This window comes from Rana temporaria, chromosome 9, assembly GCF_905171775.1.
Source record: "Rana temporaria chromosome 9, aRanTem1.1, whole genome shotgun sequence".
Lineage (NCBI taxonomy): Eukaryota > Metazoa > Chordata > Amphibia > Anura > Ranidae > Rana > Rana temporaria.
This window is the reverse complement of record NC_053497.1, coordinates 70,163,206-70,189,285: the sequence shown is the minus strand read 5'-3', so window position 1 is coordinate 70,189,285 and position 26,080 is coordinate 70,163,206. Positions and strand designations below refer to the sequence as shown.

Below are 26,080 nucleotides of genomic sequence, written 5' to 3'. Positions count from 1 at the left end.
CCGATGCTTGTGCCTGTCCCCACCACTGCATCGGTCACCGATGAAGCTGCCCGGCCCTCTCCCTGCTACACTGAGAACACCTGGCCCAATAAAACAGGTATCGGAACATTTGCTGAAGTACCAATACTCGTGCAAATGCTTGGTATCGGCATTGATACTAGTGCAACCCTATTGGAAGGTTATGCATCGATGTTATAGATAAGCTTTAAACATTTGCCTTTAGTCACACAATTGCACAGTATAGTGTAATAGCGGAAAGCCTCTGTGACAAGTCAGGATAGCTCATTCTTCTTTGAGATCGCAACCCTGCAATGAGAACAGGAGCTGAAAGTGGTAGTAAACCACCCCAAAAAAAGTAATAAATTTGCCAATGTGTATATGTTCTAAACTATTTAGGAGATATTCATTTGTACCTACAGGTAAGCTTGATTGCAGTGCGGATAGAGAAATAGATGGACAGCCACACTCCAAAAAGTCTTAAAAAAGACATGCTCTTTATTGGTGGAAAAAATGCACAGCATACAATCAGCATACAGTGGGGAAAATAGCTGACGCGTTTCGCATTGACTTTCAATGCTTAATCATAGCTTGATTGCAGGGTGGGAAAAAAAATCAATGGTTTAAAAAAATCAAATAAAAATCAAACAGAGTTGTTTTTTTTTTCATTTAAATCAAATGAATTTTAATAAAATGCTTTTGAAGTAAAAATCGATCTAAAGATCATTTTCTATTTAAACACTTCAATACCAGGCACTTTTCTCACCTTCCTGCCCTGGACAATGTTCAGCCCTCAATGCTGTTGCACTTTGAATAACAATTAATTGCGTGGTCATGCAACACTATACCCAACTAATTTTTATCGATTTCTTACCACAAATAGAGCTTTCTTTTAGTGGTATTTGGTCACCTCCTGTGGTTATTTTTTGCGCTATAAACAAAAAACTATTGTGGGGGGAAAAAAATGATATGCACTGATAGGTGGCACTGGATAGGCAACACTGATCCATCGCCGGTGCTCCAGGCACCTCCCTCCTGTTCCCACAGCAAGCAGCTTGCTATGGGGACACCCAAGCCAAACTGTTGCTCTGTTTCCATTCAGAGTCGCGGCTCCTCCCTGCCCCCTCTCCTTTTGACTCACTGACAGGAAGCCAATGATGCCTGCTGCTGTATCTGAGCCAATCAGGAGGCAGAATCCCAGACAGCTGATTCTCTTGTGCAACATCACTGGATCAAGATGGGGCTCAGGTAAGTATGAGGGGGGGCTGCTGCAAACCTGAAGCTTTTTTATCTTCATGCATAGAATGCATTAAGATAACAAAACCTTCTGCCTTTAGAACCACTTTAAAGCTAAACTCCAGCTTTTGATACACTTTACATTTGTCTTTCACTAACATGTGAGGCCGCTGGATGTGCTGTATAAACTGTATGTAGCTGAGACACTGTGTTCTTCTGATTGGCTGAGTCAGAGGTTGTGACATCATCATCCTGCCTCTGACTTATTGCTAGAATACATTGCTTTCTCTGAATGGCTGAGCGCCTCTCAGACTCAACTGTGTTCTGACCCGATATGAGACCAGAATACAGTGCGGTATGCTGCCTCAGCTGCATACAGTTTATACACCACATCCAGCAGCCTCACATGTTAGTTGGGGGCATAGTTCGTTTTGGGCCAGCTTGTAAAGTGTACCAAAAGCTGGAGTTCAGTTTTTAAGCTATATTAAACGCAAAAACAAAAATGTATTATGTTGTAGATTACTAGTCCTTAACCACTTCAGCCCCGGACCATTTGGCTGCCCAAAAAAGACCAGGGCACTTTTTGTGATTCAGCACGGCGTCGCTTTAACTGACAATTGCGCGGTCATGCGACGTGGCTCCCAAACAAAATTGACTGTTTTTCTCTTATCGTCCATGGACGGACACAGCTCCTTAAGTCTTGACAAGTGGGTTATGTTCCCTGTTTACAGGAGAGGACTAGGCAGAAACATGTTAAATGGTTAAATAAATGTTACATTAACAGAGTTGAACAGCCCCGCCCAGGGGGCGGTCCCTCCAGACATAACCCTCCTCACTGCAGCTTGCAGCCTCAGTTTCGTTCTGCCTAGCAAAGGAGATGGACGTATGGCTCCCTTTGGGCCCAGCGCCTTGAGGGGAAATTTTCTTTTATTTTTTTTACTTTTAATTTTTTCTTAAAGAATCTTCTTTCAACTGTCGGCTGAGAGACAGGCTGGATATTATAGATCCTTGTAGTCTTCTCAGTCCGACCAGCATGCGTGGACACACCTTTGCAAAGAGGCTTGGTCTGCCACGCCATACCTCATGACTCCTGAGGTGGCCGGTGAGCTTTGCTCCGAGGTCCACATATGACTGGGCTGTGGTGTTGTCTCACTCACAGTGGACCGGGCCGACAGCTACCTCCATTGCGGTTGTAGTTCTGTCAGGAATGCGTCAGCGAATGCTCGCTCTGAGGTAAGTACAGTCCCTCCCGCTTAGGTGGGTTGGTACGGCTGGGCATTCCCGGGGTTTTGGGGGGCCTTTTCTCCTCCCTCCCCTGCTCCTTTCCCTCTGCTGCATTGCAAACATTTGCCGCTGTCGGGGGGGGGGGGGGGGCTCCCTGAGGGGACTGTGTCTGGCCTGAGTTTTTCTGTGAGGTTTCTGTGTGTATTTTTTAATTTTTTTACACTTTTAAAAGCCTTAAAGGCTTTTGCTGTTTAAATGCTGCGTTTTGCCGCCATTCGGCCGGCTCTGGCGCCATTTTTGGGGTGGTTTTCAATTGCATTGAAAATTCCCATTGGCGGCCATTTTGCCGTAGCCGCGCTCCGAGGACGTTCGGCGGCCATCTTGGCTGACCCCTAGTGCTGAATCCTACGGTTCACACAGGTCCCTCGGATGCCGCAGTCTCCTCACAGTATTTTTTCCTCCCCACACGCCGTGTGCTGTGGGCGGATGGCGCGCTGGGCAGTCTCCCCTTCGGTGAGTCCCCTGGGATACCCCCGACCAGCGCAGCGAAGGGTGAGTTGCCCTGCATAGGGCATTGGAGCTTCTGTAAATCAATGGCAATTTATACATACACACTATGTGTATGGGTTGCTCTATTGGAGTCAGTATCTGGTCCTTCCCCACCTGGGATCCCACAGATGGTTTTTTACTGTTTGTCCTGGACACCTTGGTGTCAGGGTGGGGGACTGTGGACGGGCAGGGGTCAAAGGAGTGCCCTCCTCCCCCCCCTCTTATCTCCTGGGGAATGCTCTGTCACAGATGGAGCCATGGACCAGATACCTGGGGGTGCAGGATAAGGCACTTAGAGGTGCGCTTCTCACTGCTGTACGGGACTCCCTGTAGCTGGATAGTGCAGCTGGGTTTCCGCTGAGGGCTCGGTCTTTTTTGGGATCACACAAATCAGACCGCTCTGTGTAGGTTTTCCTTCTGTGCCCTTTCTTGCTATTTTAAAAAAAAAACGCGGAATGAGAAAAGCCACTGAGGGCTTTTGTAGTCCCTCACCGCCTGGCGGCTCGGTGCCCCTTGAGGGGAGCCTTTTAAGAGAGTGGGCTTCTCCGGTGGTGGACCCTCCGGGCGTCATGTATAGGTGACCACCCCCCCCCTATTGCGGGACACCCCCGCTTGTATGAATTTGACTGAGAAGATCCGAAGTTCTGACCCGTTCCATGTCTATCATGCTGGGGTCTGTCTTGCGGCCTATTGTGGCCACTACTCTGGATCCCAGTCGCTCACTGAGTGAGCATTTTGAACCATACAGTGGAGGAGCGCCGACTCTCTCCCGAAGTTGTTAGGCTAACGGACCTGCAGGTCCAGGGTACTGTATATGTCTGTGATGTTTCACTGGATGCCGCGCCCTTGATATCCAGGGCTTTGGTTTCTGAGATGGCGCCTTCTCTGGTTGGAATGCTGGTCTGCTGACCAGGCCTCTAACATACGCCCTGACTGATTTACCCTTTTTGGGTGGGAGACCTTTGGGTCCTTGCTGGTTGACATTATCAAGGATGTCACTGGAGGGAAGAGCGCTCTCCTCCCTCAGGCTTCCAGGGGGAAGGGGCCCTGCCGTGGGCCGGGTCCTTTTTCCAAAGCGGTCTTTTTCCGTCAGTCAGGGGCCGCGGGCGAACCTCCTGGGCCGACAAGGGCTCAGCTGGGGGGCTGATCCGTCCCTGGGTGCGTAAGCCAATTGCGCCGGCACCCGAACCCGCCAATGTATGTAGCTTCCCCTGCCCGTCTCTGAAGTGGGGGGTCGCCTTTGCTGTTAACAGCTCGGTGAACCTCCCTGCCCTCCGACAGTGGGTCTGTGAGGTGGTATCTTCGGGGTACTAGATAGGGTCCCTTCCGATCCACCGAACAGTTTTCTTCCCTCGTGTCTCCCTCTCCCGGCTCGGTCTGCCTTTGAGCAGTATGGGACTTGCTAAGCTGCGGTGTGATTTTATCTTTTCCGCAGGACTAGTGGTTTGAGGGACTCTATCTCGGTCCCAAGGATGGGCCTGATCCATCCCATTTTGGGCTTCAAGGACCTAAAGGTCTTTGTGAATGATGGGTAGGTCCGCTCGGAATCCATTCGTTCAGTGGGGTAGCCACTTGCACTTCGGTGCAGAAGGTCATAGGTACGACCCACCATGGGGCTGCTACCTATATAGCTTTTAGCTGCGCTCCATCCGGGGGACTTTCTGGCGTCCTTGCACAAAAGGACGCATACATGCTTGTTCAACTTTGCGCAAGTCATAGAGTTTTTCTGTGCCTCGCGATGAAGATGCCCACGGTCAGTTGTGGGCCTTCCCTTTGAACTGGTGCCAGCAGCCCAGCTAGCTCAGTCGGTAGAGCATGAGACTCTTAATCTCAGGGTCGTGGGTTCGTGCCCCACGTTGGGCGCCACCAATGATTTTCACCAAGGAGTTTTGCACTTATCCTATCCTTGTTGGGACAGCGAGGCTTTGCTGTCGTGGCTACTTAGACGACTTCCTGACTCAGAGGTTGTGTCTGTGGCTTTTCGGACCTTCCGTGAATTCGGGTGGGTGTTAAACATTTGGAGTCGGCCCTGGTTCCGACTCAGTTTGGAGTGCCTACGACTTCCGGACTCCTCGGTGGCAAAGGTCTTTTTTCTCCCTGGAGAACTTGCAGACTCTTCAGTCGGTGGTGATTATTGACATCACGCAATTGGTCTCTCCGTTTGCAAGCAAATTCTAGGTCTGTGGGTAGCCTCCTCCGAGGCGGTAGAGTATGCCTAGTTCCACACTCGTGTTTTTTTCCAGAGGGAAATGCTGTCGAATCTCTGGTCTCTGAATCATCAGATTCAGGTACGCCACCTAGTCAGTGTCTCTCTGAATTGGTGGCTGGGATCCCTGACTTTTCGGTCTGGGAGGTGGTTTCTTCCCTTCTGTGGAGATTACAACGGACACCAACCTCTAGGGTTGTGAGGGCGTCTGGGGGGTCCGGTCGGCCCAGAGTCGATGGACGTGAGTGGACCTACGACCACACAGGCCTATATGCGCCCAATCTCGGTAACTGCCCAAGCTCGGGCCTGGTTAGCACCTGGGTGGGAGTCCGCCTGGAAATACCAGGTGCCGTAGACCTTGTCTACCGTTACTTGCCCTAGTACTGTGGGCGGTACTATGAGAGGCTATGCCTCTCCTCATGGTCGAGGGGGTTGCAAGGTCGTCCGATCTTGATTCAACCTAACAACGCCACGCCGGTGGCTTTGGGCTACTGGAGTCGCCTGATGTTGAATCAGGACAACTGGTCTTGGTACATGGAGTCAACTCCCTGGCAGGAGGTGAGCCTCGCAGGGCATGGATCTCCTAGCCACTCGTCTCAGCCACAGGGGTATCAAGGTTAGTGGCCAGATCTAGCGATCTGGTACAGACGTGCAAGTTGCGCTGGTGGCCCTGTGGGGTCTGTCTCGGCGACTTTTATGCCTTTCCCCCATTGTAGTGGCTTCCCCACAGAGTGGAGGCTGAGGAATCCCGACGATTTTAATAGCTTCAGATCCTGGGTGCGCCGATTTCGGCCGCCTGGTAGCGGAGGTACCCTGGCGGTAGCCAGGGCAGGAGGTCCTCCTGTCTCGAGGTCCCATACTTCCTCCTGTTGTACAGTCACTGACTTGCTCAACAGGGCTATTGGAAGCCAGACTTTAAGGGACCGGGGTCTGTCCGACCCGGTCACCTCAACAATGCTGAGGGCACGGTAGTCTTCTTCCGGTGAACCTACCGTCGTGTCTGGCGGACCTACATCTCTGGGTGCAAAGAGATGGAGTGACGTCCACGGACGTACTCGGGGTCCATCGGCCTGCTGTTTTTACAGCTTGGTGGATCAAAAAATTAGCTTAGAGCACCGTTTGGGGGCAGATTTCAGCCTTGGCTGTGTTCTTTCAGTGGCCTTTCTGCAGCCGTTCCCTGGTGGGTACCTTTTTTTGTGGAGGGGGCTTATCCTATACCTTACCCCCCCCTTGGCCCATCTTTTCCCCCATGAGTTTTGACTCTGGCGCTCTCTGTTCTTCGGGAATCTTCCTTTTGGAAACATCAGAGAGATTTTCTCTTGACACTATCTCAGAAGTGGCCCCTTTAAGTGGCTTTTACCTCTGTTAGAGGGGTTTCTGAGTTGGCGCTCTTGTCTTGCAAGCCGCCATGTTTGATCCTTCATAGCCTTAGGTGGTGGTGCGTCCGCGACCTACCCTTTTTCCGAAGGTGGTTTCGGCTTTTTCGCCAGAATAAGGACATTCTCACATCTTTCTGTCCTCGGCCGCCGCATCCTACGGAGGTTGCCTTTCATACTTTAGGCGGGGTACTCACTTTGCGGGTATACTAGCCTGCTACTGCTCAGTTTCGGAAGATCTGACTCTTTAGTGTCGGTGTCTGGTCCACAAAAGGGGACTGACAATCTCGTTGCCCACCATTTCTCGGTGGATCAGGTAGGCTGTCATACAGGCCTGTGTTCTTAAGGGGCGGGCCCCCCTTTTCCGGTCCGTCAACATGCGTCGGTCTCAGGTGTGCGAGGCGGCGACTTGGTCGTCCGTTCACAGCCTTTCCAGAATTTACATGGTTGCTGTGAGTGCATCTTCTGATGTTTTTTTTTCGCCCGCTAGTGTTTGCAGGCGGCCGTTTGAAGTTGCATCTCCTCCGTTTGAGGAGCTCTGCTTGTTTTGGGGTGAAGTTAAAATTGGTTTTACTGATATATTTCCCACCCCTCGTTTTTTGACACTGCTTGGGGACGTCCCACTTGTCAAGACTTAAGGAGCTGTGTCCGTCCATGGACGATAAGAGAAAATAGGATTTTTTGTACTCACCGTAAAATCCTTTTCTCTGACGTCCATGGACGGACACAGCTCCCACCCCTCCTTTTTAGGTTTGTACTGCTTGTTACGAACGGAGGCTGCAAGCTGCAGTGAGGAGGGTTATGTCTGGAGGGACCGCCCCCTGGGCGGGGCTGTTCAACTCTGTTAATGTAACATGTATTTAACCATTTAACATGTTTCTGCCTAGTCCTCTCCTGTAAACAGGGAACATAACCCACTTGTCAAGACTTAAGGAGCTGTGTCCGTCCATGGACGTCAGAGAAAAGGATTTTACGGTGAGTACAAAAAATCCTATTTTTTTCACAAATAGAGCTTTCTTTTGGTGGTATTTGATCACCTCTGTTTTTTTTTTTTTTTTTTTGTCCTATAAACAAAAATAGAGCAGCAATTTTTGGGGAAAAAAAGCAATATTTTACTTTTTGCTATAATAAATATCCCCCAAAGTAAATAAAAAAACTTTTTTCTCAGTTTAGGCCGATAAGTATTCTTCTACATATTTTTGGTAAAAAAATCGCAATAAGCCTTTTTATTGCTTGGTTGCGCAGAAGTTATAGCGTCTACAAAATAGGGGATAGATTTATGGCATTTTTATTACATATTTATTTTTTTAAAATGTTTTATTTATCATCAAAAAGCCAGTCCTCGCGGACCGCCAACATACAATAATAACAGTAGAGATAAAAGCTCTCGTATACAGATACATATAAACATGTGGATCTACAGTCATAAACACAGTACTTCATTGCAGTGATAACGTATAACTGAGCCCCTGTACGGATGTGTCTATCAGGGTTTAGAGCTAACATATCGTGCCCCGGCAGCGGTGTCCGGTCGGACTGACCCCTAGAACCATTTTCCTTATTTTTTTTTTTACTAGTAATGGCGATCAGCTTTTTTTTTTTTTTTTTTTTTTGTGTAGTGACATTATGGGGAACACATTGGACACTTTTGGCGCTATTTTGGGACCATTCACATTTATACAGTGATCAGTGCTATAAAAATGCGCTGATTACTGTATAAATGTGACTGGCAGTAAAAGGGTTAACCACTAGGGGACTAGGAAGAGGTTAAGTGTGTCCTAGGGAGTGATTATAACTGTTGGGGGGCGTGGCTTTCTATGACATGACACTAATCGCTGCTCCCGATGAGAGGGAACAGACGATCAGTGTCCTGTCGCTAAGCAGAACTGGGAGATGCTTGTTTACACGGGCATCCCCTGTTCTGCAGCTTCGTGATACACGATCGCAGGACATCGAGTCCGCAGGCACAATCACGGAGCTCGCGGCCCACACTGTGGCAAATTTAAAGTGACGGATATGGCGGAGAATGGATCCCCTTCTGTTTGTTTTTGGCAAATTACATCAGATTGGAGGTAGGCGGATGTTAAATGGTTTGTCTCAATTCTCTATCTGCCACTTTTGCTGGACAGCTTGATCTGTTACAGGCACTTGAAAAATAACAGCCCCATCTTGGCCCATGTACGTTCATATGAAAATTCTCAGTATATTTAATTGACAAATTTTGTTTGAAAATGCTTCACCATTTCCTTTTTGCTTTTAACAATAGCTTTTGTGGTTCTTTCAGAAAACAAGTTTCATTCCAAAATCAATTAGAAATGTGGCACTTGAAAAATAATTTCCATCCTGCTCCTGCAAATTTTATCAACACTGTGATTGAAAAGGAATGTTGCATTGACCCCATTAGGCCCCTTTCACACGTGCGGACCGTATGTCAGCATTTTCATCCGTCCGTTGCGGATGAAAACGGGACACACATTGGTCCCTATGTGATTACGGGTGTGTCAGCGGATGACCATCCGCTGACACCCGTAATCGTCCGCCTCCGCAAAGATCCGCATACGGTCCGTGTTCATCCGATCCCCCATAGGGGAGAGCGGAGGAAAGACAGGGCGGTCCTTGCACAGTGTGCGGGGACTGCCCTGCCAGCTCAGCGGGAATTTTACGGAGGGATCCCTGCTGAGCTTTTGCGGACACACGGAGCGGATCATTACTGATCCACCCGTGTGAAAGGGCCCTTAATGATTACAAAATTAAGAACAAAATTCTGATGGTGTATGATCAGCTTTACTGGATCAGGAGGTGAACATAAATAGAAAAAGTGTCTTAAGAATACAATTTGAATGCAGCCACCACATCCAGGGTAAGCTGCAATATAATATATATTTGTTGTTATTATTACCACTTTAAATGTTTTCAAAAGCCTATGTACAATATCCCTTATAAGTATGTGCTGTACTATGCATATGGTTTTTAATTTTAAATATTTATGTGCAGTGTATGGAAAATCAAAAATGTTAAGTCAAAATTCCTTCTGTGAGAATTCTGCGCTTGTCCCTTTTGGTGGTAACCATTGTTGATTGCAGAATGTCTCTCGAGCTTCCTTCGGCTGTGAACTGGAACTCTTCTACCACTGTGACTGGTTTCCTTTCCGTCACCATGATTGTGAGCGTCTCTAAAATGTGACAGTCATTCCATTTCCGGGTATTTTATGAGTTTCCTATAGTGTGCATCTGAAGTTTGAGAGTTTATTTTTAAAGCTGTAGTCTGGTGAAGGGGAGAGTTTTAAGAATTACTTTTTTATTTTAAAAACCTTTGCATGATTGATATTTATTTGGTGAAACTTGAACAGAATTTGTGACCCAGAAAGAAGGATGTTTATTTAAAAGCCCAAAGTGCTTTTTGTGCTAAAATGAATGCAAGAAATAGGGGACATCCTGGTTTCAGCTCCCAGGTTTTATTGTCAAAGCTTAATTGAACAAGCTGAAGTTGGAAGCGGATTGGCTACAATGCACAAGATTCTGAGTGCTCCAGTTTAAGGAAATCAACCCCATTTTGTCCCAAAATGTTTGGAACTTCTTGCCTTTTCCTGATGATTTACTAACCATTATTCTTGATCCTATGTTTAATATTAAAGTATAGCAAAAGGTTTTTTTTTTTTTTTTCCGTTCTCTTGTGGGTCACAGGAGTGCACTTACTTTTACTCTCCTGCCACCCAGTCACCTTTTAGCAGGCTAATATCTGCTGTCAACTGACATTGCAGAGGCGCTCCAGATTCTGGAAGGATCCCGACAATATTTTGGGGTTCCACCCTGTTGCCTATTTGACAGCTAGCTCCCCTCTGTGTGTGACTGAAAGCCGATCTCAGCTGTGTCCATCCCCCTCACTACCTGGTGCTCCAGTGAGAGCTGGAGGAGCAGAGAGTGCTGATTTGTTAGTCGCTGCTCTTCGCTCCGAGCATCCCGTGAACTAACCACTCAGCGGTCTTGTGATCAGACTTGGAGCGGGGTATGGGATCGCTGTAGCATAGAGGTGAGTATATGTTTTTTTTATATATACCCCAAACTTCTTTAATTTTTACACTTAAAGGGGTTGTAAAGGTTTGTTTTTTCACCTTAATGCATCCTATGCATTAAGGTGAAAAAAGACCTCGCTGTCACAGGCCACCCAGCTCCCCCCCCCCCCCATTTAACTTACCTGGGCCCGTTCACCTGCTGTGCGCGTCCCCCGGCATCCTCTTCTCCATAGAGTCTGGCCATTGATTGGATAGATTGATAGTAGCGCAGCCATTGGCTCCCGCTGCTGTCAATCGCATCCAATGACGCGGCCGCTGGGGGGGGCGGGACTGAGTCGTACAGTTCGTGTCTATGGCGGCCAACTGTATGACACAGGAGCGTGCCCGCAAGCTAACCCCCTCGGGAAAGCGCTTCCCAGAGGTGGTTAGCTTTAGCAGGGAGGAGCCGAGACAGCTGCCATGGGACCCCAGAACTTGAGGATCGGGGCCACTTTGTGCAAAACGAACTGCACAGTGGAGGTAAGTATGACATGTTTGTTGGAATTTTTTTTTTTTTTAAATAAACTTTAACCTAACCGTAGAACTCAAACCCACCGCTAACCATTTTTTTTTTAGTGAGTGAAGAACTGTTGGAGCCTCTCTGTCTTTTATTTATGTATTTGCATTGTTTTTGCTGTGTCCATATTAAGGAATTTATCTTCTCTCCCTGTCAGAACAGGAAGTGAGGGGAAGTCTTCAAACAGGAAGCAGACAAAAATGCAAAAACGTGTTTATAACACTGTGTGGAAGGGCTAGAACGTCTCACAATGTGTGTGGTTTTTGCAGACGACCTTCTTTACAACCTTTTCTAGCCATTTCTTGGGGGAGGGGGGGAGAGTGTCTCCAATTAGGTAACTGAGAAAAAAACCTGATAGAAATCTTCCCTTGTATACATTTCATTTTCATGTCATGCTTACCTACACTGTGAAGTTCATTTTGCACAGAGTGGCCCGATCGTCCTCTTCTGGGGTCCCACGGCGGCTCTCGCAGCGCACTCAACGTACATAGCCGCATCATTGGATTTGATTGACGGCAGCGTGATCCAATGGCTGCGCTGCTATCAATCTATCTAAAAAAAGAGCCGAGAAGCCTAGGAGAGAGCGACGTGGGATCGCGCGCACAGAAACTTGGGGTTCAGGTAAGTAAAATGTGGGCGGGGGGGGGGGGGCAGCGGTCACTGCAAGGTGTTTTTTCAACTTTATGCATAGGAAACTATAAGGTGAAAAAACACGAGGGTTTACAACCCCCTTTAATAGAACCTACTAAAACAGGGGTTGACAAATTTGCTTGGAATCTAGGAGCCAGCTAAAAAAGTTAGGAGCCAGAAAACGCGCCCCGTCACGACGAGCTTGCGCGCAGAAGCAAACACATACGTGAGCAGCGACCGCATATGTAAACGGTGTTCAAACCACACATGTAAGGTATCGCCGCGATTGGTAGAGCGAGAGCAATAATTCTAGCCCTAGACCTCCTCTGTAACTCAAAACATGCAACCTGTAGAGTTTTTTAAACGTCGCCTATGGAGATTTTAAAGGGTAAAAGTTTGACGCCATTCCACGAGCGGACGTAATTTTGAAGCGTGACATGTTGGGTATGAATTTACTCAGCGTAACATTATCTTTCATACTATTAAAAAAAATGGGGATAATTTTACTGTTGTCTTATTTTTTAATTAAAAAAAGTGTAATTTTTTCCCCAAAAAAGTGCGCTTGCAAGACCGCTGCGCAAATACGGCATGACAGAAAGTATTGCAACTATCGCCATTTTATTCTCTAGGGTGTTAGGATAAAAAATATATATGATGTTTGGGGGTTCTAATTAGAGGGAAGAAGATGGCAGTGAAAATAGTGAAAAATTACATTAGAATTGCTGTTTAACTTGTAATGCTTAACTTGTAATACCAACGGCCACCACCAGATGGCGCCAGCTTACACATCTGGTGGTAATAACTTGTAATACCAACGGCTCACCACCAGATGGTGCCAGCTCACAGAAAAAAAAATTTTTTTTATTTTTTTATTTTGCCCCCCCTTCCAAGCCAAGTCGCCAGGACCCTATTTCTAGTCGCCATGGCGACCTGGCGCCCGGGATTTGTCGACCCCTGTACTAAAATGTACCTTTAACCACTGATCGGTTTATGCTGCAGCCAATGACAGCACAGACTGGGCAGTGTTTTTTTTCCCCCGGAAAAAGCGGATCACATGCATGTGATCCAGCGCAGTGGGGCTGCTCTGCAACAGTGCATCTGCGGTAGGCGGTCCCCAAGTGTATAAAAGATATCTACACTTTTAGCAATGATCCCTCAATTGTTGCTGAAAATTTTTTTGCTGCCACACAGATCTTCTTGCACATGTCCCTGACCTGATAGGCAATGTTGGGGTACCCTATAAGGTGTTACTTGAATGCTGCTGTTTCCATTTCTGTGTTTTTTTTATTTTGTGATTTACATTTGAATCTGGCATAAAAAAAAAAAAGTCCTACATTCTTCGTTAAAGGGGTTGTAAATGTTCGTGTTTTTTCACTTTAATGCATCCTATGCATAAAGGTGAAAAACACCTGGCAGTGACCTCACCTGAGCCCTGGAATTTCCCACGGTGGAGATGCGCTCTTTCTCTACCCGAGGTTCTCGGCTTTTGATTGGATAGATTGATAGCAGCGCAGCCATTGGCTCCCGCTGCTGTCAATCAAATCCTATGATGCGGGGGCAGGACCAAGTCTTGCATTCGGTGTCTATGGATGCCAAATGATGGACTCGGTGGCGTGCCAGCAAGGTACCCCCCCCCCCCCCTGAGAGAGCACTTCTACTAGGGGGTTATCTGATGAGGATGAGCCGCTGAGGGACCCCAGAAGACGATGTTCAGGGGCACTCTGTGCAAAATGAACTGCACAGTGAAGGTAAGTATAATATGTATGTTATTTTATTTTAAACTTAAAGCTTTACAATCGCTTTTAAGGCCCTGTTCAAATGGTGCGATTTGAAATCACGATTCTACCCACGATTCCAAATTATAGCAAAACCTATAACACGCATTTTGGGTGCCATTGTTCTTAATGGCAATGGCAGTTAAAACGTGAAGCGATTCTGCTGCGTTTGACATGCCCATGCTGAGCAGCCTACCTCCTGTGTTCAGAATACAGCCGGCCTTTCAGCACGGGACCTGAAAGCAAGTGGAGATCACTGAAGTAGCATTGTCTATGTCAACGATTTCCAGCCTTCATGGGCATCGGCCAGGTATGGTATATACCAGGGCTTCATGGATTTGCCTTGAATCAAGGAGCTATGGGTTTTTAGAGCCTGAAGCAAGGCAAGTAATTTGGGGCGTTTTTCAGGCGCTTTGGCATTTAAAAAGTCTGAAAGAAGCCTCATCTGCAATCCCAATGTGAAAGCCAGAGTGCTTTTAGAGCCCTTTCACACTGCCAGCGCCCGAAAAATGCTGGTAAAGCTCCACTATGACCCCTTTCACACTGAGGCGTTTTTCAGACGCTTTGGCATTAAAAAAAAGCGCCTCAATGGGAAGGGGTGCTTTAGGAACGGTGTAGTCAATGCTCCTAAAGCGCTGCAAAGAAGCTGCTGGCAGGACTTTTTTTGATGCCCTTCCAGCCCAGCACCTCGGTGTGAAAGCACTCGGGTTGCAGATGAGGCTTCTTTCAGGCGCTTTTTTTAACGCTAAGACCCCTCTCACACTGGGGTGTTTTTCATGCGCTTTAGTGTGAAAGCACTCTGGCTTTAACATTGGAATTGCAGATGCGGCTTCTTTCAGGTGCTTTTTACAGGCACTTTTTTTAATGCTAAAGCCCCTGAAAAACGCCCCAGTGTGAAAGGGGTCTAACTTACAGCAGAGCGGCCGGCCAGCAAATAACCTGATGTAAGGCCATTACGTCAGGGTTTTAGGCTGGCCAGAAAGAATGACATTAGAAACTTGTTCTAGGAGATTCTCCTTATTATGCCAAATGCATTGTGACTGTGGCATGTAATGCACCCTCCTCTGCTTCCTTTTGCAGCTTAAAGTGATTGTAAAGGCAGAAGTTTTTTTATTTTATCTAAATTTTATTAGGATCAAAAGCTCCTGTGTGCAGCAGCCTCCCTAATGCTTTCCTGAGCCCCATCTAGATCCAGCCATTGGCTCCCGCTACTGTAAATCAATATCAGTCACCCAATGAGGAGAGAAAAGGGGTGGGCCGCAGCTCCGTGTCTGAATGGACACAGGGAGCTGTGGCCCGGGTGCTCCCATAGCGAGCTGCTTGCTGTGGGGGCACTTAACAGGAGGGAGGGGCCAGGAGAGCAGAAGAGGGACCACACAATTTTACCACTCCCCCCACCTTCTAAATGAAGCCTTAGGGCTCTTTCACACGGGGCGGACCTTTTTCGGGCTCTGCTTTGCTCAGCGGGGATCGCTCCGTCGGCAGATGACAGGTCTGTCCCTGCAGACTGTGTAGGGACCGACCTGTCAGAGCGCCGCTCTCCCCTATGGGGGATCGAATGACGTTGGACCGTAGAGTCCATTGTCATCCGATCCGCCAGACGGATGGAATTAGGATTTTCCTCTGTCACACTTTGGCGGGTCGGATGTCAGGGGGCATGTCACCTCTGACATCGTGGCTCCATAGAGGAGCACGGAGCGCCTGTTCAGGTCCGCCTAAAAAACTGGCAAAAACCTAAACGGTCCGCCCATGTCAAAGAGCCCTTAGTGACACTTGATAAAATACAAAAAAGGATGAAATATCTCAGTGCTCCTGGTCTTCTGCTGACATTTTGCAGCCACTTTCTGCCTATATATGTGTTGCCATGGTGACTCCATTCATTCCTCTAGGGGGGTTTCTGGCCACCATGAAATACTTGACCCTGGCTGTAAATGGTGGCAAACCACAGAGACCAACTGGGGGAGAAGGATTGGCTGGCCGGGGCCTAGAGCTGCATGTCCGGCCGTCAGGCAATGGTAGTTGCGGTGAGTGGGCTGGCGCCTGGGATTTGTCGAGTCCTGCTATATACATAGTTACATTGGTTCAAGCTGGACCCTTGTAACTACTGTATGTATAATATAGCTATACCTGATATGCTACTTTAACTTAAAGGAAAAAGGTTGTGGTTGGCATCATGTTGTGCCCACTTAGCATTTTACTAAATCAGATCAGTGCCATCATTCAGTTATAATACAACATTTACATAGCGCCAGCAGTTTGCTCAACACTTTACAATATAAAGTGAGACATTGCAGTTGCAGTACAAGAAGATTAGGGGGGCCTGCTTGTGAGCGCTTACATTCCTGAAAAAAAATGTAACTTGAATAAGTGATGGACAATACTGCGTTGTCATTATCTGAGTAAGCATGTTCATCTCCCCTGTTGCCTGCTCTTTCTCCTGGAATGTTGGGATTCTGACAATGGGGGTTATTTACAAAAGGCAAATCCACTTTGCACTACAAGTTCAAAGTGCACTTGGAAGTGCAGTCGCTGTAAATCTGAGGGGAAGCTCTGCTGATTTTATCCAGTCATGTGCAAGCTAAAATGCTGTTGTTGTTTTTTTTCCTTGCTTGTCCCCCCTTGGATCTACAGCGACTGCACATCCAAGTGCACTTTGCACTTGTAGTGCAACGTGGATATTCCTTACGTAAATAACCCCCAATGTCTTTACTGTACAAACAACTGCTGCCATTTGTACTGCGAATAACGTTTTATGTGTAAAAACTGAAGCTAAAACCTTTAGCCTAGTCAGCAATATTTTACTGAACAAGACTTTAGTTCCGAGCTGCTCCCCCTCAAGCTTGTGGTCACTCTTCCACTTCAGTGAGATCTTTGTAGCTGCTATTATCTTACATATTTGTATCATAGATTAATTGGCTTCAAGATCCAGCATGCAAACATCTTGGGTTCCAGCACTGAATCCAGTTTTGGACTGTTGTAAATGTAGCCTCAAGCCATTATACATACCAATTTGTTTAATATCAATACTTCTGTTGTAAATCTATCCTTTTATATAGAGAAGCTGTCACTTGTGTGGTATTTGTTTATTTTCTCTTGTTGTGTCTTCTATAATATTTTATACAAATGTCAAGGATCTAAAACTCGCAGTGAATGAGGTTTCTGCCCTGAAGAGCTTCATTCCTTTGTATCCTGTTAAAGGCAACAAGGTGATTTGTAATGTGATTCTTTTTGAGCATTTTGCTCCGCAGTGCTTACTGTAATTAGAACGCCACTTAATATTTCATTTGGCTCAAAGGGAACTTACAGTATGGAGTCTGTCCATGCTGAACGCCTTCACAATGCTAGCTGCCTGGCTTGTTCTTCCTCCTAGTTTCCGAGTTTTCTATGTCCCTGAACAAGTATGCAGCAAGTGAAGTGAGAACCCCATAACCTGTTTACATGTTCTGGATCGTTCACTTAAAGTGGAGGTTCACCCTAAAAACAAGTATATACCATTCAATCCAGCATACTGCCGACATGTACAGTATGCTGGGTTTTTTCAGTTTACATACCGTATTATAGGTATTTTCCCCCCGGCTTCTGGGTAGTGAATCCTGCGGGAGTGGGCATTCCTATTCAGAGACTAAGAGATTGACGTATGACAAAAGCTTCACCCCCGGCGCATAATGCGTGTCACCAGTTTCCGAAAGAAGCCAAACGTCGAGTCAGCTCTATACGGCGCCTGCGCACCGACGTTCGGCTTTTTTTGGAAACTGGTGACGCACCTTTTGCGCCAGGGGTGAAGCTTTTGTCATACGTCGATCACTTAGTCTCTGAATAGGAACGCCCACTCCCGCGGGATTCGGAAGCCGGGGGGAAAATGCCTATACTACGGTATGTAAACCGGAAAAAAAAAACAGCATACTGTACATGTAGGCAGTATGCTGGATTGAATGGCATATACTTGTTTTTAGGGTGAACCTCCACTTTAAAGCTGTATCAAACATTTATTTATTTGTAGCTTACCAATGCTTAGATGGGATGGCGGCATTCGTTTTTCGTTTATGCCTTCTATCTTTTATTTTCACAAAAAAAAAAAAATACAGACACATCTAATGATTGGCAGGCTGCAATATGTAAATTTGTTGGGTTTAATACAGCTTTAAAGGTGTTGCAAAGGCAGAAGATTTTTGTTAATGCATTCTATGCATTTAAATAAAAAGCCTTCTGTGTGCATTCTCCTGGAATGTTGGCATTCTCCTGGAATGTTAGTATTCTGACAATGGGGGTTATTTACAAAAGTGAAAGTGAAAAGTGCACCTGAAATTGCACTTGGAAGTGCAGTCGCTGTAAATATGAGGGGTAGATCTGAAATGAGGGGAAGCTCTGCTGATTTTATCATCTAATCATGTGCAAGTTAAAATGCTGTTTTTTTTTTCCCCCCCCTTGCATGTCCACCTCGGATCTACAGCGCCTGCACTTCCAACACTTCCTAACTCTTACCTGAGGTCTCTCTGTCCAGCGATGTCCAAGTGTCTCAGCTCTCCAGAAATCTTCCGCTGCTGTCAATCAAAGTCAGCTAGCCAATCGGGAGAGAGGGGGTGGGTCATGGCTCTGTCTGTGTCTGAATGGACACATGGAGCCGTGACTCGGCTCGGGTGCCCCCATAGAGAGATGCTTGCTCTGGGGGCCCTGAACATGAGGGAGGGGCCAGGAGCACTGAAAAGGGACCTGAGAAGAGGAGGATCCGGGCTGCTCTGTGAAAATCCACTGCAACAGAGCAGGTAAGTATAATATGTTTATTTTTATAGGGGGGGGGAAAGAGACTTTACAATCACTTTAAAACCGTGTACGAAACCCGGGCACCAGGTCGCAATTGCAGCTACAATTGGCGACCTACCACGGCACAGCTGGGGTATCCTGCGTCTCTGTGCGCCCCCACCACGCGATTGCTTTGGTAATTGAGGCCGAGGCTTTGCAGCCTTCTGCAGGCCTATGGTTCCTTCTGTGATCTGGCGCCATCGTGTGGTTGCCGTTGGTATGACAAGACAACCAGCAATGCTAGTAGAGCTTCCCCTGTCTGTTTTTACTGCCATCTCATTCCCTCTAATTTGAACCCCCAAACAAACATTATATATATAATTTTTTTTATTCTAACACCCTAGAGAATAAAATGGTGGTCATTGCAATACTTTCTGTCACACCGTATTTGCGCAACGGTCTTACAAGTGCACTTTTTTGGGAAAAAATACACCTTTATTGATAAAAAAATAAAAAATAAGTCACCAGTAACGTTGGCCCAATTTTTTTATATTGTGAAAGACAATGTTATGCGAGTAAAATGATACCCAACATGTCACGCTTCAAAATTGCGTCTGCTCGTGGAATGGCGACAAACTTTTACCCTTTAAAATCTCTATAGGCGACAGGTTCTACAGGTTACATGTTTTGAGTTAGAGGTCTTGGGCTAGAATTATTGCTCTCACCCTACAAATCATGGTGATACCTCGTGAACACCGCTTTCATATGCGGACGCTACTCACGTATGCATTCGCTTTTGAGCCCAAGCTCGGCGAGACGGGGCACGTTCCTGGCTCCCAACTTTTTTAGCTGGCTCCTAGATTCCAAGAAAATTTGTCAAGCCCTGCTTTAAAATGTTAAAACAAGGTTTGCATAAGATATGGCCAGTATCCCTCACCAACGCTTCAGCAAGAGCTCCTATTTTGGGGCTTTGGTGGGAAGTTTTGCCAGATTTATTCAGATTTTTAACTCAGTTGGAAATGCAGGGGTACTTGGATCTTTGCGCCCCCCGTCCCCGAGCAACCCTTTGCTTCTTAAACTAGGAAACTAGGTTCAGACATCTGCAACCTCTCTTGCACTTTTTCTGTCTGAAGCTGATCTTTAAAGCATACACTACACACGCCTCCCCCTCACACCGCTGCAACTTACTGCTGGAATAAAAAAAGAATACGTACTAACTAACCTTGATCCATGGCCACGTGACGTTGCAGTACCAAGTTTTCTCTTTTTATTCTGTGTACAGGAGGCGGGGTCCTTTGGGTGCCCACGTCACTGCCTGCTTGACATGGAGACTTGTATTGGCTGTCCAGTGGCAGGGTCCTCTCAGAATCCAGAAGAGGGGTCTCGGAGATGACATGAACAAAGGGTGCTTTCATTAAAAAATACCTGGTGATCCCGCCTTGAAGGTCCTTCTACAGTTATGGAGTGACACCTGTTTCCTATATATGCTTCAGCCTAATCATCCTGTCGCATGCATCCCTAATTGAGGCTACAAGTTGCCATGCCAGTATACATTGTGCAAACATGGTCCATCGTTGTCGGGAAGCTGGTCCTGGGCAATAATGTACAGCCCACAGTTAAGTAAGTGTATGTAGACAGGAGGTGGCTGTAAGAGGGCAACTGAAGCTACTTCCACTATCTGCATTTACCACTATAGCTTGCCTCTTGCAATAGGTGCGCACCTGCAAGCTCGCTTCCAAGCCAGGTTGAGTGCATTGGTAGATGCTCAGTGTGGACCCCTGTTCCCTCATCACAGGATTTGAATGACGGCAGCAGGGGTCAATGGTTCCCACTGCTGCCGAGTCTCCTGGGGGGAGAATAGCTGCTACAGAAGGACACAGCGCTCGACTGAGAGAGCTATTGAAAGGGTTTTTATCTTGATGCAATAATGCATTAAAGTGGATGTAAACCCTCACATATACCCAGTGAAGTGAACAGCCTCAGATGATACACAGAGATGAAATAAATTTGCTTGCATAAGTTTTACATGTATATCTGCTGTAGCGGTTGATCAATATGGGTTTTTCTCTAGCAGATGCTAATGACGATATTCAAAAATTGGGGCGGCCGATATATGTTTGCCCGTTTTTTTTTTTTTTTTTTTTTTGCGGCCGATAGTTTAAGCCAATTTTTATTTTTTATTTCTCTTATCGTCTTTCAGGACAGCACCTTGAGAGAGCGTGGCTCCACCCACTTGACAGGAAACACACCTCCACCAAACTTCTTAAAAGGGAGGCTCCTTCCACTTATCAGTCTTTGTGTTTCCTCCGGCAGGAACACATGTGGGGGTGGCTGTGATAGCATCCGTTTAGAATAGACGTGGGCAGCCGGGGGCTTTCCACCCAGCGCATGCCCCTGCCTCAGATCCCTCACAATCTGCCTGTTTTACATAATAATCGGCCGATGCTGATTTCTTTAAAAAGGCGAAATATCGGCCGACCTCTAATCTGCTGTCTTCATCTTGCTATATTCTTTAGAAAGTGCACATAGCGTTATACATTTTTGTTCCTGTTCAGCACTGGGTGTGGAGTCTTGGTAGAACTGGAGGAAAGGCGCACACCACTCACTCCACATAGGCGAAGCAATATGCAGTGCTGTGAATAAACCGGCTCTCTGATAACCTATTAATAGCACCCACCCCAACACAAATTTCAGGCTGGTTTTATTTCGGTTTTTGGAGAACTTGTCAGAAGTTTTAAAAGGATGATAACAGAAGAACAGAGCAGCAGAAATACATGTTTTTGGAATTGAACTTTATGCAATCATTAGAAGAACTCTAAAAGGGACTATTGTATACTGAATTTGGATCAAGGCACCCATTAAAGGAAATGTATTCTTTATATCAATTGTGTAGTGTGTTTTAATAAAAAAAAAAAAAAAGACTTGTACCTTGTAGAGCAGGGGTCCTCAAAAGGGGCAAGACTATAAAAAAGGGGCCAGACTATAAAAAAAACATCCCCTCATTGCAAGCCCCCCCTCGCCATCATCATTGTAAGCCCCTTATTGCAACCCCCCCTCACAATCATTAATTGCAAGCCGATTAAGATCATTGCAAGCCCCCCAATCATCATTACATCATCAGCCCCCCCCCCCCCCCCACCATCATCATTACATCATCATCAGCCCCCCCCACCATCATCATTACATCATCATCATCAGCCCCCCCCCCCACCATCATCATTACATCATCATCAGCCCCCCCCCCACCATCATCATTACATCATCATCAGCCCCCCCCCACCATCATCATTACATCATCAGCCCCACCATCACCATCATTATTTACATCACCATCAGCCCCCCTCACCATCATCATCATCAGCCCCCCCCCACCATCATCATCATCATCTCCCGCACAGCCTTTCTCCTTACTGTGCTGTGTAACGGTCCGGCTCTGTCGCGATGCTCACACACTGTTACAGTTCGGGCGTGCTGGGATAAATGTCTCGCCCTCCTCCTCCTAGACCAGCTTGTGTGACAGACAGCACACTGGCTCTATCACACAAGCTAGTCTTCTAGGAGGAGGAGGGCGGGACATTTATCACAGCGCGCCCAAACTGTTAACACTGTGATCTCCTGACACAGCGGGATCGCTGTGTAACCGGCATTGCCTGTCAGGGTCGGGTGGGCCGGTTTAAAGTCCTCCGCGGGCCGTAGTTTGAGGACCCCAGTTGTAGAGTATAGCATGTCATGTCATCTGTGCCCTGTCTTGCCACAAAGAGCTATTTCAGTTCTGAGCAAAATCAGTAAGATAAAAACACAGAGAAATAGGTGTCTATTTCTTTCCCCTTGCTGTGAGTGACAGGTGATTGCCTCTCTCACGCTTGTTCATGAGATAAGGAATTCTGTGTACTTCACATCCCCCCTCCTTCTGCAGCTCTCCACTGGAGACGGCTGTGTATGTGCAAATGCGCAGGAGTGACATGGGGCCATGAGCGTGCTCTGCTTCTCCTCAAAACACGCTCTGCCACTCCAATGCATGCATTTTAGACTCCCCTGGTGTGATGTTCATCCTCGTGATGATGGCTGGCCAAGGGGAGTGTAGATGTGGGTGGGGAGTCTACTGATGTCACGACTCCGCCCACCGAGTGCTGGACAAGAGGCCCGCTCACAGAATCTGGAGTTTTATGGGGCTAGTAACAGACAAAAGGGAGGTATTTGACAGGATAAGGATACATGTAGGAGGCATATACAGGTGAAACTCTAAAAATTCAAATATCATGCAAAAGTTCATTTATTTCACTAATGCAGCTTAAAAGGTGAAACTAATATATGAGAGAGACTCATTACATGCAAAGCAAGATAGTTCAAGCCGTGATGTTGTCATAATTGTGATGATTATGGCTTGCAGCTCATGAAAACCCAAAATCCACGATCTATGAAAATTAGAATATTGGGAAAAGGTGCGATATTCTAGGCTCAAAGTGTCGCACTCTAATCAGCTAATTAAGCCATAACACCTGCAAAGGGTTCCTGAGCCTTTAAATGGTCTCTCAGTCTGGTTCAGTAGGAATCGCAATCGTGAGAAAGACTGCTGACCTGACAGTTGTGCAGAAAACCATCATTGACACCCTCCATAAGGAGGGAAAGCCTTAAAAGATAATTGCAACAGAAGTTGGATGTTCCCAAAGTGCTGTATCCAAGCACATGAATAGAAAGTTATGCAGAAGGGAAAAGTGTGGAAGAAAAAGGTGCACAAGCAGCAGGGATGACCACAGCCTGGAGAGGATTGTCAGGAAAAGATCATTCTGAAGCGTTGAGGACTTTCACAAGGAGTGGACTGAGGCTGGAGTCAGTGCATCAAGAGCCACCACACACAGACGGATCCTGGACATGGGCTTCAAATGTCGTATTCCTCTTGTAAACTGAACAACAAACAATGTCGGAAGTGTCTAACCTGGGCTAAAGAAAAACAGACCTGGTCTGTTGCTCATTGGTCCGAAGTCCTCTTTTCTGATGAGAGCAAATTTTGCACCTCATTTGGAAAGCAAGGACCCAGAGTATGGAGGAAGAATGGAGAGGCACACACTGCAAGATGCTTGAAGTCCAGTGTGAAGTTTCCACAGTCTGTGTTGATTTGGGGAGCCATGTCATCTGCTGGTGTTGGTCCACTGTGCTTCATTAAGTCCAGGGTCCACGCAGCCGTCTACCAGGATATTTTGGAGCACTTCATGCTTCCTTCCGCAGACAAGCTCTATAGGGATGCTGACTTCATTTTCCAGCAGGACTTGGAAACGTGTCAGCTCTTCTGTCCGTTCTGTTGCATGTATATTTAAAGCGGTGGTTCACCCTCATTGCCAACATTCTAGCATTAAATTAAGCATAGTAGCGCGAGCTACAGTATGCCTTTATTTATTTTTTTAGCCCCGTACTCACTGTTTAATCCTATAGTGAAGATTCGGACTCCCCGCGGGGAATGGGCGTTCCTATCCAGAGGGAAGATGATTGACGGCTGGCTATGGCACGTCACACTCCCCGAAGATAGCCGGAGTAGGTCTCGGCTCTTCACGGCGCTATACGGCGCCTGCGCACAGACTATGCGCAGGCGCCGTGAAGAGCCAAGTCCTATTTCGGCTATTTCCGGAGAAGCGTGACGCGCCAGAGCCAGCCGTCAATCACCTTCCCTCTGGATAGGAAAGCCCATTCCCCGCGGGTAGTCAGAATCTTCACTATAGGATTAAACAGTGAGTACGGGGCAAACAAAAATAAATAAAGGCATACTGTAGCTCACGCTACTATTCTTAATTTAATGCTAGGGGGAAAAAAATTTTTTATAGGGTGAACCCCCTCTTTAATCCTATTTTTTACAAAAAAAAAGGCTACCGTATATACTCGAGTATAAGCAAAGTTTTTCAGCACTTTTTTTTTTTTGTGCTAAAAATGCCCCCCTCGGCTTATCCTTGAGTCCCCTTTTTGCGCCTGATTTCCTGGACTTTGGGGCCCCGGTACTGGCCGGCCGTAGGTCCCCTTGGCCCTTAAAATTGGCACACATGTAGCCCCACTCTTCCTCTACAAGTTTGCAAAGTTTTTTTTTTTGGCCGGGAAGCATCGAAATGTTTTTATTCAAAGCCGGGCACCCCTTCCATAGACTCCCATGTTAAACGGTAATTTCTCCGGTGACTTTGGGGACCCGATACTGGCTGGTCGTAGGTCCCCTGGACCCGGAAATTGGCACACATGTAGCCTCATAGAGGAGAGCGGAGATCTGACAGGGCGATCCCTGCACAGGGACCGCCCTGTCATCTCCCGGCTCAGCGGGGATCCCCGTTAAGCAAGCGGGTGTTTAAAGGAACGGATCCTCACGGGATCCGGACATGTGAAAGGGCCCTAACACTTCTAACGGATGTATTTTTTTATTTCCTTCTATAGTAGAACTGTTGTAAAACATACTTTTTAATGTATGATCTTGCCAGGTTGAGCATTCAGGAGAAGTTATTGGCAATTAATTTTTCAGTTGGAGTTTTATCTTCATTCTTTTTACCTTGGGGAAGCCTATTATCCTGACAATATTGGTTGCCATGACAAAATGTTCTTTCCTTCCTTATTATTTGACTGTGAAATAGACTAGCCTGTTGAGTATAAAGTCTTCAGAGACCAGAAGACTACAGCTCTTGCTTTAATGAGCATCTTTTATTTTTAATTTTAAGGTACACATATTTTGATTGAGTCCTTGCAACCTTGTACCGCTAATATTTCTTTCACAGGGACACCATATTCCTGCAGTTTGTATGTTCTTCCGGAGTCTGTTTCGGTTGCTTATATTATCCAGACATACTGGTAGTTCCTTGGCTTCCACTTGAATTAGCCTTGCAAACGTCTTTATTTTTGAATAGAGAAATGAGATTGTGAGGCAGGGACTAATGTGAATGGCTTAGTGATTGTGCAAAGCCCTGAAGAAAAAAGGTGTTGGATTAAAGCTAAATACACATCTAAGTTGCATGTATTATCATTTTTTTTTTTTACAGGACTACAGCATGTAAAAGCAATCCAGCAGCTTTTTGGCTGCCAGGATTGCTTTTAAATTGTGAAGCATCGCCTGCAGAAATTAAATAACTAAACCAGAGCCATGGCTGCAGGCTTGGCCCTGGTATGACCACTTCATACAGAGGATTACGAGTATGTCCTTTTTGGGGGAAGTGGTTTAAGGTAACAGACCCTTGAACTGCATGGCTGTGTAGTGTTGTGAAAGTATGTGAATCGCAAAGCTGGACAGAATTATGAACCCTTTGGGTTGGTTAACAGTTCATGTGTATTTCAACTTTCTACACAGCTGTTAGTCGTTCGTTCTGCCTTTTCCAGCAAACACTGCAAAGTAAAAGCATAATGGGCATCGTATACTAGCCCATTATGTGGCACGTGCCTGTTAAATGAGATCCGCTCTGTCACCGCTGGTGGAAGCATCCATCTTCGCCCCTCTTCCTTCCGGGGCGGTGGACTCCTGCTGTGTGACTGGCTGGCTGGAGCCGCGTGACGTCGCAACCACGCATGTGTGCTGGAGCCGTCACGGCACACGCTTGGGAAGAAACGGAGCGGAGGTCCAGCACATGTGCCAATGACATTGGCGCACTACAAGGTACATTTTTCCTAAACTGCGCACGTTTAGGTAAATCTCACAATCGGGGGTAAAAAACCACTTTAAATGTAATGAAGACAGGTAACCAACAAAAGTTGCTGTTTTAAAATATCAAATACTAGGGTTGTCCCGATACCACTTTTTTAGGACTGAGTACAAGTACCGAT

The 26,080-nt window shown here is 46.6% G+C and overlaps 1 protein-coding gene and 1 non-coding gene across 12 annotated transcripts in view; both read left to right on the top strand.

Annotated features, from left to right (window-relative positions):
- Positions 1 to 26,080, top strand: part of MAP7D3 (MAP7 domain containing 3) — a 126,569-nt gene that overhangs the window by 6,174 nt on the left and 94,315 nt on the right. The gene's annotated exons all lie outside the window — the stretch shown is intronic.
- Positions 4,797 to 4,869, top strand: TRNAK-CUU. The gene has a single exon. It is a non-coding gene; the product is annotated as a tRNA-Lys (tRNA).